We start from the raw sequence: 12,003 nt of genomic DNA, 5'->3' as shown, positions 1-12,003 counted from the left end.
GTGGAAAATCTATACAAGTCAAACAAAAAATTTCAATACACGAGCAGAGGTTTTCTATAAAAATCTTAGGAAAAAGAATAACGTAAGAAATAGGAGCAGGAGTAGGCCATCTATCTCATTGAGCCTGCTCCATCATTCAATAAGATCATAGCTGATCTGGCTGTGGACCGAGCTCCACCAACCTGCCTTTCCCCCATAATCCTTAATTCTCTTGTTATGGCAAAAGATATCCAACTATATTCAAAATATATTCAATGAGGTAGCCTCCACTGCTTCTCTGGGCAGAGAATGTCACAGATTCACTACTCTCTGGGAAAATGGTTCCTCATTAGAATATTAGAACATCAGATTGCTTTTGACAAGAACAGGCCATGCGGGTCAACAAAGCTTGCCAAATTCCCATTCACACAAATAAATAAATGTTGAGTTCGGATTTGAAAGTCTCTAACTACATAATTAAGTAGTTTGTTCCATGTGTCTCATCATCTCGGTCTTAAATCTTTCCCCGTCTTGAGGCTATGTCCTCTAGTTCTAGTCTCATTTACAAGTGGAAGCAACATTCCAAATTTATCTATTCCTTTCGTAATTTTATATGTCTCTGTAAGATCTCCTCTCATTCTTCTGAATTCCAGCAAGTACATTCCCAGGTCACCTAAAAGGCTAACACCCTCATCTCCAGAATCAACCTCCTCTGCACAGCTTCCAAAGCTCATACATCTTTGTTCAAGTAAAGAGATCAGAACTGCATGCAGTACTCCAGGTGTAGCCTCACCAGAACCATGTACAGTTGTAGTATAACCTCCCTTTTCTTAAATTCTATGTAGGGAAACATTCCATTTGCTTTCTTGATAGCTGGTTGCAGCTGCAGGCCAACCTTTTGTGATTCATGCACCAACACTCCCAAGCCCTTCTGCATAATAGCATGCTGCAATCTTTCACCATTTAAATAACCATCCAATCTTTCAAAGTGGATGACCTTGAATTTACCATACTCCTGAATAATTGTCTGAGCATCTTACATAGTATCTTTGGAGCAAATGTGGTCAAGGTATTCTGTCATAATGTTAATTGATTTCTATATCAAAGAGGTATACCTTTTATGTTGGGTCACTTGTTGGTGAACTACAGGAAAGGCTGCATGGTTTGTTGACACTAGAATACATAAATTTAAATGCACTACATCAGGAGAAATTTCCTGTAAGTTCATGGACTAAATGTTTGCTGATGGCATTTCAGGTTTCAAGTATGTTTATTATCAAAGAATGTATAGATCATAAAACTTGAGATTTGATTGCTTTCAGGTAGCCATTAAGCAAAAACCCTGAAAGAACCCAATTAAAGAGAAAAAAAATAAAAGGCTAAGATCCGATGTGCAAGAAAAAGAAACAAAAACAAACCTTGCAATGACTTGAAGCGAACAACAATATTCTGAACCAAAACTGAGTCCTCAGATCTGAACCCTGGAGCAGCCTAGAGTAGGCTTGAAGCCTTGCTCATCAGTTCATTGTATTAGCAGGCACAGAGCACAGCAGCTGGGGCAGTCTTCATAACCTCAGCACCACAGAGAGAGGAGTGACCATTGTGGAGTACAAGCGATATCAGCTCTCATCCTGGATCCTGTAGTTTCAGTCTATCTGGGCTGGCACTTAAATTGACCAAACAACGGATAGTGAAAGGCTCTGGTGCCCTAGAGAAAGAAGTGAACATCGTGGAGAGTGAGCGAAATTCCCTTCCATGGGCATGGTGGTGTTGCTATGTTCTGCTGCCCTGTTAGAATTGTGGGTCAAGGAATTGCTGTGAACGTAGCCTCAATGAGTAATTGCAGTAACTTGTAGATGGTATGCTGATTCTACTGGGCAGTGAGTCTCTTACCACAGTGTATGTAGCCATTGACTTGCCATAGTATTTGCAATGCTTATGTGGTTAGAACAAAGCACATAGGAACTCAGCAGGTTGGGCAGCATCTATGGAGGAAAATGGACAGTTGTGCTTTTGGGTCAAGACCCTTCACTATGTGTCTGATTTTGTTTTTGATTAATGGTACAGCCAGGACTGTTGATGGTGAGGAACCTGGTGATGGCAATACTTTCAAATGTCAATGACGTGAGATTGTCATCTTCCGACACTTGCATGGTGCAAATTTTCACTGGTGATTTACAAGCCCAAAGCCTGCGTCATAGCTACAAAGAATGACAAAAATTAACATATTACAATCGTTTTGTATTTCTGAATCTGCTATATCTCTACTACACCAAAATACTTCTGGTTAGATCAGGAGTCATTATGGAACTGCCAGCGATGGCATCAGAAATAGTGGATGAGATAGAATACTTCTGCTGAAGCTTGCCAGAGGCACGACTGACCTAGGTATCTGAATTGAAAGGGTGTAACCACCCATGAAACCACTCATGAACACTACCTCACTATTTGTTTGCTCTCTTTTTGCACTAATTATTTAATTTATATAAGGAGTTTATATTTATATATTTATTTATTTATTATTTATATTTAATTGTAATTTATAGTTTTTTAATGTGTTGCACTCTACTACTGCCACAAAACAATTCATGACATATGCCAGGGATATTAAACCTGATTCAGATTCTGATTCTAAATTATAAGGATAACTTAAAAGGACTGGTTTGTGTTCACTGAAGTCAAGAAACTTGAGAGCAATTAAAGTTCTTGGTAGAACTAAGAGAAACTGTTTCTTCTATTAGGTATGGAACAAGGGACAGAACATAATGATGGAGCTAGTCTGCAAGGTTACTGTTATGAAACATTTTTCTTCACATGAACAGTGGAGCAAATATAAAAAATGTTAGGTTAATTGAAGATTATGGCTCTGAGATTGGTAGAGTGTTAATAAATGTGGATTTTAAATCAGCATTAAATTATGCAAAACATAAACCAAACTACTGCTAGTTTTATCAAGGGTCTCCTACCTGAAATGCTAATTGATTCTCTTTCCACAGAGGTCAGCTGATGCACTATTTCTAGCATTTTCTGTTTTTAGGAAAAATATAAGGCAGAATTGATTGCATGATTTGCATAATTGAAGAATTTTCCTAACCTAAATATCAGCAGAATTTTAGATCAGTAACATAAAAGATTGATCATCTTCGAATTAACAAGATGTCTTGCATTTAAACCAAAGTCCATTGCCATTGTTACCTGTTGGTTGGCATAATCTACAGAAAATAAAAGGCTCTAAAACTAATATATTGAAATGTGGTTCCTCAGCTATCTATTGTTTTCAAGATTTATTTTGCTGAGAACTTTAGAATCAAAGGTTTCAATTTGAGATATAAAGGCAGTAAATTAAAAATAACCCTGCAAAAATATTATTTCAGTGAGCAGGTGGTTAATCTATGAACTGGCTCAAGGGAAAGATAATGGAATGAGTAAGTTGATTCATTCAAATGCAAATTAAATGGACTTCCAACAAATAGTACTGACAGATACAATTGAGAAATGCCATTTGGTAACTATGGAATGCATGATGACCTTAGTAACAGGCAACTTTGGATCCAGGTTCTCCAAGCTCTCCATCTGTGGAAGAATTCTTTATGCACATCCGTTTCTGTTATAATCATGTTGATAAAGATTAATTACCATGCTCAGTCATTGACTCCATTTTCATTGTATCATGTAACTAGAAAGATGGCTGAAGATAAATTACAAAGACATTGGCCAGAGATTTTGTTTACAGAAGTCATTTGGAATTAGTGTTGTTGCAATTCATTATAAAATAAAATATGTTAAACACAGATTTTGCAATTATCTGTTATCCAATTCCTTTTCATTTCCTTTATAAAGGAAATTAAAATTCCATCTGAATATCCGTTCAGTTGCATGTGACTTGGCAAAATAAATAAATTCAGACACTACAGTAATTCTATTCAGTAAACCAAACCAAATGCTCCTGCATTACTAATGAATCTTTGGTGAGTTTTTTTATTATGCCATGTTTTTGCAAAGACAGAGAAGACTGAGAAATAATTTAGTATCTCAGATTTTTGTGCTCAAACTTTAGTTTTAAGAGCATTGTGGATTAAGAGCTTTCTTCTGGCTTGTCCTTGTGTCTTCTTAGAGGAACTTGGATTGTTTGCTTTGGAACATCGGAGGCTAAGAGGCAACTCAGTTGAAATATAAACTTATGAGAGATGTAGGTAGGGAAGATTATCAAAGGCTTTTTCCCAGGGTTGGAAGTACTAGAGAGCATCAATTTAAAGTGAAGAGGGAAAGTTTAAAGGCATTATGTGTGGAAAGATTTAGTGATAGTTACCTGGAACGTGCTGCTAGGTGATATGATAGAAGCAGACATCAAAGCAGTGTTTAATAAGTATTTAGATAAAAATAGGCAGGGAATGAGGGATATTGGCCACATGCAGACAAATGTGAATAGTTTAGATTGCCATCATGGTCAGTGCAGATATCACACACAAAATGCTGGTGGAACACAGCAGGCCAGGCAGCACCTATAAGGAGATAATGAGTCCTGATGAAGTGTCTTGGCCCAAAACATTGACAGTACTTCCCCTTTTAGATGCTACCTGGCCTGCTGTGTTCCACCAGCATTTTGTGTGTGTTGTTTGAATTTCCAGCATCTGCAGATTTCCTCGTGTTTGCAGTGCAGATATAATGGGCTCAAGCACCCGGTATTGTTCTATTTGTTAAAACAGAACCATGAATTTTTCAGTCACATATGATGCTATTTTAAATGTTCTGTGGACAGACATCATAAGACACAGTTAATCTGCAGTTATTTGGCCATGTAAAATCCCGAGTGCACTACATTACGATGATTGTCAATGACAGTCAAGATGTTGCTGTCCTTGGTTCTGAAATGTATTATTAACATTGAAAGTGGGTAACTAGGAGCTAAGAAGTGTCATCTTATAGGGACACATTTTATAACAGAAGGTGGTTATGGGGGATGTAGCAGAAAATGGACAGTCATGGCATTGACCAGTCCCCTGATCGTCAAGTTGGATGTGAGGATTTGAGGTTGATGGGGAGGCATGGGAGGTTGCCTTTATGTTACATGCTAAGTAATAGTGTGGGAGGGGGGAGGGAAAGAATTAAACATTAAGAATCAAGATATAGAACCTGCTCCCACACACAACACAATGTATATATACATCACTCATTTATTGACACCCAGTATTTTGAAATTTAGTGGTAATAAAGGAAAAGTTTAGAAAGAATATTCATATGCTCTACCAAATTCCTATTCCCATACTTTTCAAATACTTCATACAGTTTACATATATTCCCAGCTTTTCAGCCAGGAATTGACTTATCAGCATTAACCAGGTCCTAATCTCTTACAGGACAAAATGGCAGCTACAAAAGTGGTAAGATGCAATTCTGCCGTTCATTTCCTCTTATCCATTATCCCGCAATCTCTTTTGATTTGCAGGTTGATGTATGCATGCAATATCATGGTCACCAGTCCAAAAGATCGCTGTGATTGGTGAAGTGCCATCCTGACTCGCTGAGTTTAGTTTTTGCTGCAAAGACAAGTGCCACCAGTTTCTCCTGCAAATACCTAAACATGGATCAGCCAATCCAGTCCTATTTGCTGATGTGAAACTTTGATTCAGATTCATGGATGGGGTATGACACTACCTGAATATGTGACTTTGCATTGATTGATTAATGGAATATTTACATTTTGCTCCCTAAATATTGTTCCTTGCTGTAAGTTAGTTTGATTCTTTCTTGTAAAAATTATTTTTTTCTTTCAGCTACTACAAGACAGGAATGAACCCAAAATACTGTCAGATGACTGATTGTCTTTGATTAGTAATAGTTAAAAAAGCACAGGTCCTTTGCAGGTAACAGCAGAGTTCCATTCTTGTGAAGGCTTGTAACCCAGACAGTTGGCAAATTAGAAATGCTCCTGTGAACCATGCTCCCAAGTAGCAGAAGATGCCTGGAGCGCTGTAGCAACCGACAAATTCATCCCACCAGTCTCCAAAATGCTCATTTATATGTATGGGATGTGCTTAAGTCAGGCATTTGTAACCTGGTGAGGACCTGAATCATGTAATTGTTCCCCCATGGGCACAGCTGAGTGCAGGAGAATGCAGGGGAATTTGCAGCACCAGCATTTAGAGGCATGGATCTTTGATTCAGGCTCATGAATTCAAGTGGAGAATTCAAATTCTAGTAATTAAGTCTGCCCAGAATAAATAATAGGTGTCATGGATAGTGTTATATAAAAATACTGTATTGATATGAAACAGCCACCCAATTCAGAGATAGCCCATAAGCAGGGAAATCAACTATCCTTATCTGGTCCAGCCTTCAGCAGACTATTGAACTATCCAGTTCAGTGGTAACTGCTTCCTTATTTTAGATTAAATTTATGAACAGGCAGCTGATGTCAGCATTGTCAATAATATTTATATCCAGGAAATAATTTTTTAAAACTGCAGATTTTCAAATTACTGAGTGAGTCATGTGAAGCCATAAATTAATGTAGTTCCTGTCCTAGAAATTTGGTTGCTCTCTGCATGAACCCATCACAAACTAATTAGCACCAATCATTATATGCCTAGCTGCAACCAAATTCACTAAAGCTGGCCATGCACTTCATGTCTTTGTATGGAGGATAAGATATTAGGTACTTCCACTGGAAGCCAACTTAGAAACAAAAAGATTTAATGTAGCCATCTCAATTTGAACTATTGAAGCCAGTAAGAGGTAGTTCTGGAAAAGCACCTAGTTTCCTCATACAAGGTTGAAGACCTTGGCCAGGAAGGTGCTCAGGAGAATGGACATTTTGTTACCCCTGGGATGAGGTTCCCAGGCTGAGCTTAAAGCTGTCCAATGAACACCTCTGTTGTAGAAAGTTGACTAGATGGCCAGTCTGAGGTACTTTGCTGCCATAATGTGACTCCATTTGGTGGCATATTCACCTGTCACAAAAGGTTCACGTCCTGCTCTAGAGATGTGAGAACAAATTTAGGATTGACATATTTGGGCACTACGTTTGCCACATCTCCTCACACACTGTCCTTTTTAGCTGTCTGTGTTCTAAAGAACAGTAAGAAACACACCATGGATGATAAGTATGAAAATGGATTATCTTCAGGTGAATTACAGGATACTTGAGAAATCATTGCTGTATTCTGTCTTCCATATATTTCACTCAGTCTGAAAAAGCATTGCACATTTTTAATAATCCCTGGATTAAAAGGGAAATTGCAAAAAGACATAAAGATTTTTTTGAATGCCATAATGAAAGCAGAACTATCTAAAACCATATCTTTCATTGAGGCATTTAGAATGGTTTTGGGAGTGAGAACAATTGTCTTAAAGAGTAGGTTTGAATTATTAATTTAAGGAGGAAGTATATACTTCAGCATTTGTTGAAACATTACTATAGTTAAATATTTTGCAGAAGCCCTGTTATTTACTTATCTTTATTTCCTTTGCCTCCCAAATTATTTACTCTCCTGCAAAGAGAGTCTCTGTGTGTTACCTTTTATCATCTCATCCATTTGTAACTGTTCAAGTATTTTTGAAGCATTTGTTATACATAAAAATGCAGAAACCTAAAGCATACAAATACAAATGAAGGACTAGAACAGCTTTTTGTAATGATGATTGTGAGATGAATATATAAACCAGGAAATCAGAACATTTCATCACTTGCTTTCAAAATCAGAATTTGACTTCTATCTGAGAAGATAAATGCACGACTTAACATCAGAAAAATCAACAGTGCAGCATTTTCTCAGTCTTTTAGCTAAGATATGTACTCTAGTCACAAGAATATGTTTTAAATTTGTTACCTTCTGGTGCAGAAGGAAATGTGTGAGCAACCAGCTTCAAAACAAAATTGTCTCATTATGTCCCAGCTTCTACTTCAAAACTTATGATATCTGTGTAAAAATCAGCTGCTGGAGGAACTCAGCAAGTCAAGCAGCATCCGTGGAGGCAAAAGACATTTCAAGTTGATACCCTATATCGAGCTTGATGATTGTTTATTTCTCTGCAAAGATGTTGCCTGACCTGCTGAATTCCTTTTGTTTTTGTGTGTATTTCTCCAGATTTCCAGGATCTACAGACTCTGTTGTGTCTCCATCGAGACTGCTGAAGTATCTAATCGAAACTGTCAACTATCCTTCTGCTTCCATAGATGCAGCTTGACCCTCCGAGTTCCTCTAGCCATTTATTTTTTGTCCTCATTCCAGCACCCACAGTGTCTTTTGTTTCCATATTGTATGGATAAATGTTAAGTATTTCCATTTACAAATTTAAAATCTCTCATTGTTTTTACTTGTCTCTTTGTAGCCTTCCCCTTTCTTAAAGTCCCACCATTTGCATGCTCTCAAGGTCTCTGTGTTCTAGGCCTTCTGCACATACTTTTTAATTGTTCCTCTAACCCAGGGGTTCCCAAACTAGGGTCCATGGCATAAAGAAGGACAGGAACCCCTGCACTAACCACAGGTCATCTTCCAATTGCCATTTTTGCCCGATATCACGAGACTCCACCTGATCCTCCACATCTCCCAAATCATTTTATAGTAGACTTCCTGACTCCCTTTAGAAGGCCTATTCTTCATCTGTTCCACATAAGGCACTACACCTGAGAAAGCCTAGCAATACACACACAGCACCTCCTGCTCTGTCCTAATGAGGCCTTTGACACTGCACACCAAGCTCCTCGCCACTGATTAGGCTTTCAGAAGGGCACATCAACATCAGTACCACCTCTGCACACAGGCAGAATGGGCCTTTAATTCAGCACTCCTTCTACACAAAGTGGGATTGGTTCTTTTACTACAAATCCATCCTGCCACCATCATTGATGCACTGTCTGGCAATAAAGCAACATTGCCTTTTGTGTAGAGTTCTTAGGTCATTGTGAACCACCATGGCATGAAGTTCTTGTGTTGCTCTTTGGCAGTAACCACCACACGTCTCAGTACAGATGGAGCTAATTTAATATACCTGTGGAATAGGATTTTTATGCAGGAATTAGTAATTTAAAGCATTCAAATACTTGGGGTGGCAAACTTATTAATGTGTATTTCACAACTTGTGTCAAATTGTTATTTTCCATTTTACTGCAATGAGTGCAGTAATTTTTTCATAAAACTCAGCATTATGAAACTCTCAGGATTACAGGTGTAGATGAAGCGACAGCTCCTGAGAAGCTAGCTATCAGTAGCTTACACCACAGACAACAGGTTGCTGCAGCTACTGTGCTGTACAAAATACACACCAGCCACAGCCCTGCAGAACTTCGCACCATGCTGCCTTTATCTTATGAGAGACGGCGCACCACACGATCAAGCTTGTCTATGCCTGCTCATGCTGTTTCTATGCCTGATGTGAGAACCTACACACTGGACAGAAGCTTCCTTCACTGTGCTATCAGAACAGCCTACCAGATGCTGTGGTTGGAAACATCTGCGATGATGGGATCCAAGCCTTCAAAAGTCGAGTGCACAAACACCTATCACCTCTGGGAGGGAAGTCACATGCTTCTCCATAAGCTATCACGAAGGGGACCAGGATGGCAATACTTGGTTGTTGGCAGGTAGGGTTAATACCTGACTTTCAAGAGCACTTGTGAGTTATGTTCTGGCTGGACTTACTCCTTAAACTGCTGGAGAACAGTGCGGAAAGATCAGGTGCTGTTTTCTCCCGGTAGGGATTAATTTTTAGTTCCAAGTGTTCCTGCCACATTTTGTCACCCTCTAACCTTATCCTTCAAAATCTCTGAATTATGGAGGACAGCATGTGTATAAATGCCTCTCTCCAGCAGACTTCATCATAATCATCATGACTCCAAGATTTCTACTATTTTTTAATGTTTCTTTTTTATGATTTTTTTTATGTTCTATCGCTGAGGGGCAGTGAATCATCTGAATGGCCTATCAGAGTTCTGTTTGGGAACTAGTTGACTTGATCAGCATTTCTGATCTGGCTATTGTTCATGATCATAGTTAATTAAAAAAAAGCTTTTAGATAGCTGTCAGTAAATAATAGTTCAGTAGTATAAAATAGTGCCTTTTACTTTATTATGTATCTATTGTAATTCAATAACTAATAAAAAAATAATTATTCAAATATCTTATCATCCTAACCCAAGGCCAGACATTGTTCTTTTGAACAATGCTGAATGGGTTGGATGATGTTTGATCCATCCCAGGTCTCACATACATCCTTCACACTTCCAAGCAGGTGCACTAGCTTTTCTGTTTAAATTGAGTGTGAGGCCTTGTCATCAAAACTGTCCTGTGAAGGGGAGAGGTCCATAAATAGTGACTTGGATTCAGGTGACAGGTCCTGAAGTCATAACTGAAGCAATTAGATAGTTCACTGTATATGTGCTCTGTCCCCGTGACTCTACAATTGTGCTCAGTAGGATAGATTCCACTCTAATCTGCCCGTCTACACAAAATTGGGCTTCCTTTACATCAATGAAACATCAGTAACAGAATCAGAAGGGTACAGCACTACAAACACCCAGATCCATTCTACCATGTTTTTCTTGAAATAGATCTGCGGTATGCAAAGCAAGATCAATAATTGCATTCACTTCACGTACAATGGTGGCTCTGTGACCAAGTCAGTCCTAGGTCTGCAGTGCAATGTCCTTGACGGGATTTGCTCTGTTAAAGCTTTACAAGATTATATGCTCTTGTAGTTGTCCCATTCACAGTGTAGATGGAGCCCAGCATGTCCCTTACTCTGCCTTTGCTCTTACTGGCAGTGGATCAACACTGAAGAGTACAGAAGATTATGCTGAGAGTGGCACCATGCATACCTAAACATGCAATGCTAAGCTGGAGAAGCTACAGCACAGCATACTGAACAGCAAAAGCAGCACTGGGTAGAGAAGAAGCTCAGTAAATCCACAACCAACAGATTCAATCTTCTAATGAAGTTCAGTGCCACCCATTCCTGAATGCTGAGTAGACAGTTTTATTCAAATTAACTAATTAAATTAATGAATTAAATAGACGGGTGTGAGGAACAGGATCCAAAACATTCCCCTCCTTAGTGATGGCTGGAACTATCATCTGAATGCTGAAGACAAGGCTGGAACGTTTGCAATGATATCACCCAGTGTAGGTGAGCTACCCAATCCTGAGATCCTCTTGTTCAGTCAATTTGATTCAGTCTATGTAATGTTAGGAAATAGCCTGGTGCCCTCAGTACAGACAGCATCCTAACCACAGCATTGACCATGTGCAATTCAGAACTAGCTGAGTCCCAACAAATAAAGCTTTTCCAGCACCGTTACGAAACTGCCATTTTCCCAGCAATGTTCAAACTGCCCTCGTATTTTCTGCTGTACTAAAATCAGGATAACCCCAACCCAGGTAATACCCAAAAACGAGAGAGAGTCTGCAGATGCTAGAAACCTAAGCAACACACACAGAGTAGATTTAAAAGGTGGGGGAGCAGATACCACCCAAACCACTTAACTCTCCGTCATTAGTAAAATGATGGAACCGTGTTAATGCAAATATCAAGTAACCCAAACTGGATACAAGATGCTGGAGTAACAAACAAGACACTGGAGGAATTGAGCAGGTTAGGCAAGTTTTGAGGACAGAAATGAACATCTGATGTTTTGCAATTTTTCAGGCCCACTTGACTGTGGATCTCATCAGAGCCTCTATCTAAATTTGGACAAAAGGGCTAAATTCCAGGGTAAGATAAGAATGAATGCCCTTAACACCTCATCATTTGACTTTGTTTGACATGGAGGAACTGTGGTAAAATTGAAATAAATGAGCATCAGGAGGAAAGCATTCCAATGTTAAACTTAAGCCTCACACAAAGGAAGATGGTGATGGTTGTTACAGCATGCGAGCATTACTGCAAGGGTACCTTCAGGCAGTGTCCTAGACCCAGCCACCTTCAGCTGCTTCATCATTGCCCACCTTTCCATCATTAAAGTGGGGATATTTACTGATGATTCACAATGTTCAATACAATTTAGCAATCTTCAGTTAATAGAGAAGT

Source organism: Hemitrygon akajei, chromosome 20 (genome assembly GCF_048418815.1).
Source record: "Hemitrygon akajei chromosome 20, sHemAka1.3, whole genome shotgun sequence".
In the NCBI taxonomy this organism is placed as follows: domain Eukaryota; kingdom Metazoa; phylum Chordata; class Chondrichthyes; order Myliobatiformes; family Dasyatidae; genus Hemitrygon; species Hemitrygon akajei.
The sequence above is the reverse complement of the archived record's forward strand: the minus strand, read 5'-3'. Positions refer to the sequence as shown.